The sequence below is a fragment of the Amphiura filiformis genome, chromosome 17 (genome assembly GCF_039555335.1).
Source record: "Amphiura filiformis chromosome 17, Afil_fr2py, whole genome shotgun sequence".
Classification (NCBI taxonomy): Eukaryota; Metazoa; Echinodermata; class Ophiuroidea; order Amphilepidida; family Amphiuridae; genus Amphiura; species Amphiura filiformis.
In genome coordinates, this window is record NC_092644.1 from 63725067 (window position 1) to 63732061 (window position 6995).

Consider the following 6995-nt stretch of genomic DNA (forward strand, 5'->3'; position numbering starts at 1 on the left):
ATTTAGATATATTTTCAGTGCAAATATTGCAAAAAAAAATCGTATTTGTTCATATTTTTTAAGCTTTGGGTGATATTTTATGGTCATTTTAACCTCTTCCAGAAAACAAAAAATAAAAATCCTGATGGACTGCCGTACTTGGCAAGCCCGCCACTCGCACGTAGAGCAGAGTTTTTTCCTTCACCAAATATTCCTTCACCAATTATGAATACATGGATGTTAATAAATCAGGATATTACAGGCCCAACAAATTAGCTATTAAATCCAGTTGACATAGGCGGTGGAAGGAGGGGGTGCGGTTGGCTGGACACCCATAAATATTTAGATGGGAGGGTCTGACCCCCTAAAATAATAATAGAAGAAAAAATGAAGCAATAAGGGACCGCTCATTATTTACAGGGGAGGGGGGGCCGGGAAAAATGTAGGGGGGGCTATGTGATTTTCACTTTAACAAACAGGGGGGTTATGTGATTTTATTTTTCCTGATAGGGGGGTCAGGTGAAATTTAATATTAAATTATTCACTATGATTACCGGTATGATTCACTACAATAGGCCTATTTACCTCATATTTGGCCATTTTAGCCACAAAATGTAAATTTTGCGCGCTTCGCGCGAATCTATTCCTGCACCATATTTTGAGTTTAGCTTCAATATGGCAACAATTTTTTGCCCTTCGCACGCATTTGTGTCATAAACTTATTCTCTAACCAAAAGGAGCTGGATTCACATAATACCCTTCAAGAAATTTTTCCAACCACCTCATGTCATAAAGAAATCTACGCCACTGTTTATCAGCACATTAGCCATGGCAGGGTGGCAAGTCAGTCCCCTCTCCTGCTCAGTCGACAGATGTATTGTGACAAAACTTATGCATCTTCCTTTTGGTCTATTTTAGACCCTAAATTAACCCCAGTTTTTTAGTACCGGTATCAAAATGTCAAATTGCTGTCCAGGTAATGTTCTTTTAGTAGCAGATCAGTGGGACGATTTGGAAATTTTGCCCCCCGGCTCGGTGACTCCGATCAGTGGCGTAACTAGGGTTGGTAGCGCCCGGGGCAAGAAACAAAATTGGCGCCCTACCCCCCATCCCCCCGCGAATTTTTAATACCTGAAAGAATTACGCGCGGAGCGCGCGAAATTTTGGACAAATAAGGCCTACCACTAATTAATTTTGGTTACTAGAAGTTGAATATAGATCTTAAAATGTTCTTTGAATTGATTTTGTGTTGAAATGCGCGCGAAGCGCGCGAAAATTTTGACTTTCATCCCTTGGAGGGGCGCAGAATTGATGCTGGTCCTGGCTGAATTGGTCAATTTGGCGCCCCCTAACGGTAGCGCCTGGGGCATGTTGCCCCCCTGCCCCCCCTAGTTACGCCACTGACTCCGATACATCTTTCTTTGAATTTTAGCATTGAAGTAGCATATTTTCTGGGGACAGCTTGGAAAAAACTTGGATTACAATTGTGGGGAGAGGGGTGTCTTCTATACGAAGAGCCAGAGGTGGCAATCATGTTGCCATGCCCAGGGGCCATCAAAAGGTGAATCCGGCCATGGTATACCAGCAAAATGTATTTCTCGATGTGAGGGGGGGGGGGGTTACGTATTTTTTTGTCTGCAATAGGGGGGTTATGTAATTTTAGATGCTGCTAATAGGGGGGGTTGTGTAACTTTATGAACTCAATTTTGAAATCCTCCCGGCCCCCCCTCCCCTATAAATAATGAACGGTCCCTAATTGGCCTCTGCATCTTCCTTTTTAGCATGGAAAACACCAAGGTTTTGGCCAAAATAGGGTAACATTGCAAAAAAATCCACGCTTACGCGCACTAGCCCATAGAATAGCAAGACACACCTTCATTTGAGGCTTAAGGGTAGACGAGGTGTTGTTGGTCGAAGCAACCTAAAAATCGATTTTTATTATCTAGATTAATATATTATTGAGAGATGCCAATGGGTTATGAAAAAAAAATCTGAAATTTGCGAACGTAGGGAGCGAAGCGACCGAAGTCTCGCCCCCACGGCCGGGGGTCCAGGGGCCCGCTTAAGGGCCCCTGGTGGGGTCCAGGGGCAAAGCCCCGGTGGGGGTTGAGGGGGCGAAGCCCCCCAAAGCCAGAGGGTTTCTACACACTTTTACACTGCAGGAGACACCATTTCTGAGGGTAAAATTACATTCAAATGGATTAAAAAATAAGGTTCTTTTGAGAAAACAAGCCTAGATAGCAGTATTGAAGACTATCTATTATACATGTAATATTCTTCAAGGCTTGTTTTCTCAAAATTATACCATAAAATATGCAAATTAGGTACCTAAGCCCAGGCAATTTTAGCAGAATTAGCACCCCAAAAGGCCATTTTTAACATAAAAACCAGTTTTAGACTTTTTTGAAAAAAATGCTTCCTTCATCCCAAAAAAGTGGTTTTAAATGTTCAGTTTCCTATACTTTTGTACATGAGAGACATTTTCCAAAGTATTTTTTTTGCCTAATAACATGGCCTACATGGCTGAAATGGATATATATAATGCGTAATATAAAAACGATGATTCATCAAATTTTTGACCCCCCTGTTTTTTTGTTAACTTTTCAAAAATATTTTTTGCCAAAAAAGCAAGTTATATGCCCTAAATTACTTGTTATTTATTGTTGGAAACCATAGAAATACTGATATTTTAAAAAAAGTGCCAATTTTATTTTACAAAGTTGGATAAAGTTGAACATTTTAATTACTTTTACTTCTACAAAACAGCTAGCAATGTATATTAATTCAATGTGTTCCTGACTGTTCAATTGAAGCAAAAGTAATCAAAATGTACAACTTTATCCAACTTTGTAAAATAAAATTGGCAATTTTTTTTGTTGAAATAGCAGTATTTCTATGGTTTCAACCTTGAATAACAAGTAATTTAGGCCTATAACTTGCTTTTTGGCCAAAAATATTTTTTGAAAAAAAAAAAAAAAAAAAATTTATTTATTTTTTTAGAAAATCTGATTTTTTTGGAAAAATACAAAAAATCGGAATTCCGATTTAAATCGGAAGATTGGCATCTCTGAAATTATTATTGAAAATTAACACCTTGATGTTTTGCAAAAGTTCATTCTACAAATCATATACTTTGAAAACATGCTTAATTTATTGTTGTTAATGAGTTATGTACGTTTTACAAAAGTGTTGTTGTTTCAGCCCTCTTTACAACGTAACTCAAGAACCGCAGCACCTATAAAAGTATATCTGTGGTATTTTATTTCTTCTACACGCTCGCTATGAATTGAGCAATGCAGTTTTTGCCAAAGCTCACTACCATTCGTAAGATGCTGTGAACTACCAAATCACAACATTTTAAAATAATTAATAACCTTAAATAGTGTGAAATTTAAATTGTTTGCAAGTCCAAAAGAAGTCCCAGTAAAACTGGAACAAAATATGCTTGTCCCTTGACCCCCTTAATTGCTTGAATTACATCCCTATGGAAGACATTACCTTAACTAATCTTCCACAAAGGAGGTGTGAATTTCAAATGGAGTCACCCATTCATGGTATCGAGCACTGAAGAGTTGGATCAATTAGTGACCCAACACATCAAAATGTGGCAGTTGTCTTCAAAGGTGAAAATTTAATATTTTGGCATGATTACATCACTATACTCGGATCAGCTCATAATAGGCGGGACTCATAACATTGTGGATTGATATAGAATGGCGTACAGTACACACAGCTTGGCGCAGGACCTACCCAAACTGAACTTTACCCTAGCATAAATTGGGACTTTATTGACTTGCGTAGCAACAAAAAATGAATAATTCCCGCCTATTATTACTAGCTGATCATAGTATATGGTCTTAAAACACACACTTTGAGTTTTACATTTACATTAATACAGCAGTGATGGCACCAGGATTTTTTTCCAGGGGGAAATGGTGGGAAAGTGAAATCTGGGTGTCACATGAATACATAAAATGTTGCATGTTTTGCCCTAAATAGTAGCCCTCCCCCCTTGGCTCCACTGCAGGTACTGAAATGCTAGAGTTACATTTTCAGTATCAATACCAGAGAATTTCTAAGTAACTTGACGGTACAACTTTTAGCTTCTGTTGGAAACCAATAGTCAGCCCACATGCGTTAATATGCAGGAAATATAATATAAAAATAGCCCTTGGCATTGATCACTCTTACCACACAAACTTACTATATGGACAATACATCTTTTGATGACAAAAGTGTTAAAAAAAACCACATCAGAAGGATAAGTAGGTTGTTAGTTTGCATTTTTCCTGTACAGATATTCATCAAAACTTTTTCAGAAAAAAGGACATTATATTGAAATTAATGAAAGTTTTGGCAAAAATGAAAAATTGTCACATAACATGGAGGTACATGAAAGGGATGGATACAAACTTGTCATTTTAAAGCTTGTATTTACAGTTCCACCAAAATCTCAACAAAACAAAAACAAAAAACCATTTTAACATATGTTATCAAGAACTACATTTAAAAGTATTTTTTTTTACTAACAGAAACAAATATTGACAAAGTGTCTTACAATAAATTAACAAAGTTCCAATAAAGTTGACATTTTGTTAAAACTGGTCATGCTTGCGGGAAGACCATCCTCAATGCCGAATGTCTCTTGCCATACATCCTGTACTAGCTGCTGCAATGTCGGCAACCATGTGTGTCACATGACGGCTTCCATGGGAAATGTGCAATTATTTTTGGTCTACTATTTTGAAATGCTAAAGATACCTTGGGCACTGGCATACACACCCAAACATTTAATAGATGCTAAATAAGCGCATGTGCAAAGTACTTTGACATGCTGACATCAATGCTGCACTAGAGAAAAACGTGAGAACTCCATCCCTCCTTAATAGGATATTGAGGGGTGCTAAAATAGATTCTGTCAATCAAACTCAAGCACAGCCTGTGATTGGTTAGTATAGCATAACTACGGTGATGTTAGGGCAATGCCTTACCTAATTATAGAATGTATGCAATAAACCAACCAGAATGGTATAAGAATTGAAATGGAGTCATGTCACCTGTTTTATTGCATTATAATGCAAATTGCCCCGTGGTGGAGGACTCAATTTTATTCAATGAGGATGACTCTGTCATGAGCGATGTCATATTCAACACCTCCTATTCGGTACTAACCAATCACGGGTCGTGGAGAGTTTAATTAACTTAAAGGCCCATTCAGTGATTTGCTCATCCGGACGATCGTAAAAATCATCAAAATTCAGATTTTGGTACCTTTGTCATTGTCATCGCCTGCAAGTGGTTCAGCCTAAAGCTGTGTATTTAAGACAAAATAAGACATGTTCAATGTTCATCATCATCATCGGCTGCCCATCGAGTTCGATGAAGGCTCAGTTGTCGAAGTTGATGGGTGTCTCTTTCTCCATCCTTCAAGGTACTTCTCCTTTCGCTTCCGCTCCACTGTTTTCCCAGCATTGTGGATCTTCTTCCTCCAATTGACCCGGTCACTAGCTTTCATCTCCCATGTATCAACATCCATGTCAGCTGTCTTCAGATGACGCTTCACAACATCTCTATACCGAAGTTTCTGTCCACCACGTTTTTCTTTCCTTCTGTGAGTTCAGCATACATCACAGCTTTTGGTAGTCTTTCATCAGGCATCCTCACGACATGACCGGCCCAGCGCAGTTGGCTTTTCACTAGGATGGCTTCTACGCTCTCCATTTTGGCTCTCTGAAGCACCTCTCCATTAGGGACTCGGTCCTGCCATGTTATTCCCATGATACATCTTAGGTGGCGAAGTTGAATGGAAGTTAACTTCTTGATGTGTCTCCGATAGAGTGTGTAGGTCTCAGTAGAATACAGCAGACAGGGTAGGACAAACACGCGATACAGTTTACATTTGGTCGCAAGTCTTATACCACGCTGGGACCAAACTCTTTTTTCCAGAGATCCAAAGGCACTGGTGGCACTCTGAATTGTCTTGTGATCTCCAGATCGACGGAATTGTCCATGGAAATCACACTCCCCAGGTAGGTGAAATTGGTGACCGATTTGACAGGTTCCCCATGTATGTAGAGATCAGGATCTTGGTGCTGAGTTCCAGGAGCAGGTTGGTAAATGACCTCAGTTTTACTGATGTTGATTGTAAGGCCAAATGCAACTGATGCAGTCACAAAACAGTCCATGTTCTGCAGGTCTTCAATGGATTGAGCTACCAGGGCGGTGTCATCAGCATATAGAAGCTCTTGCACACAGACTTCTTGACATCGGGTCTTGGCACGTAGACGGGCTAGATTGAAGAGTTTGCCATCTGTCTTAGAACGGAGGAAAACTCCATGCTGACCATCTGATAGGTTGTCAGATGACATTTCCAAAACAGCTGCCAGGTAGAGACCAAACAAGGTTGGTGCCAACACACATCCCTGCTTAACACCATGACAAACCGGGAAGGACTCAGTTGTATCACCATCAACTAGAACAATTGCCTGCATTCCATCATGGAATTCACGAATGATCTTGACAAAGATGTCTGGACAGCCATAATGCTCCAGTAGTTTCCAAAGTAATTCTCTATCGATGGTGTCAAATGCTTTGGTGAAGTCGATGAAGACCATGTAAAGTGGTCTTTGCTGTTCTATTGATTTCTCCTGAAGCTGGCGCAGGGTGAAGATTGGATCAGTTGTGGATCGACTGGCTCTGAACCCACATTGGCTTTTAGGTAGTATCTTACTGGCAACTTGTTGTAATCTGGCTAGGAGAATCTTTGCAAGAACTTTACCAGCAGTTGAGAGCAGGGATATCCCTTGATAGTTACCACACTGAGTGCGGTCACCCTTCTTAAAAATGGTGACAATCATTGCATCCTTAAATTCTTGGGGCAGTTCAGCTGCACCCCAGCAGTTTTGGAAAAAACTGCACAGAGCTTGGATGATGCAAGGCCCGCCAAACTTGTACACCAAAGAGGGAATTCCGTCCATTCCATGAGCTTTACCATTCTTCATAGACTTGACAGCATC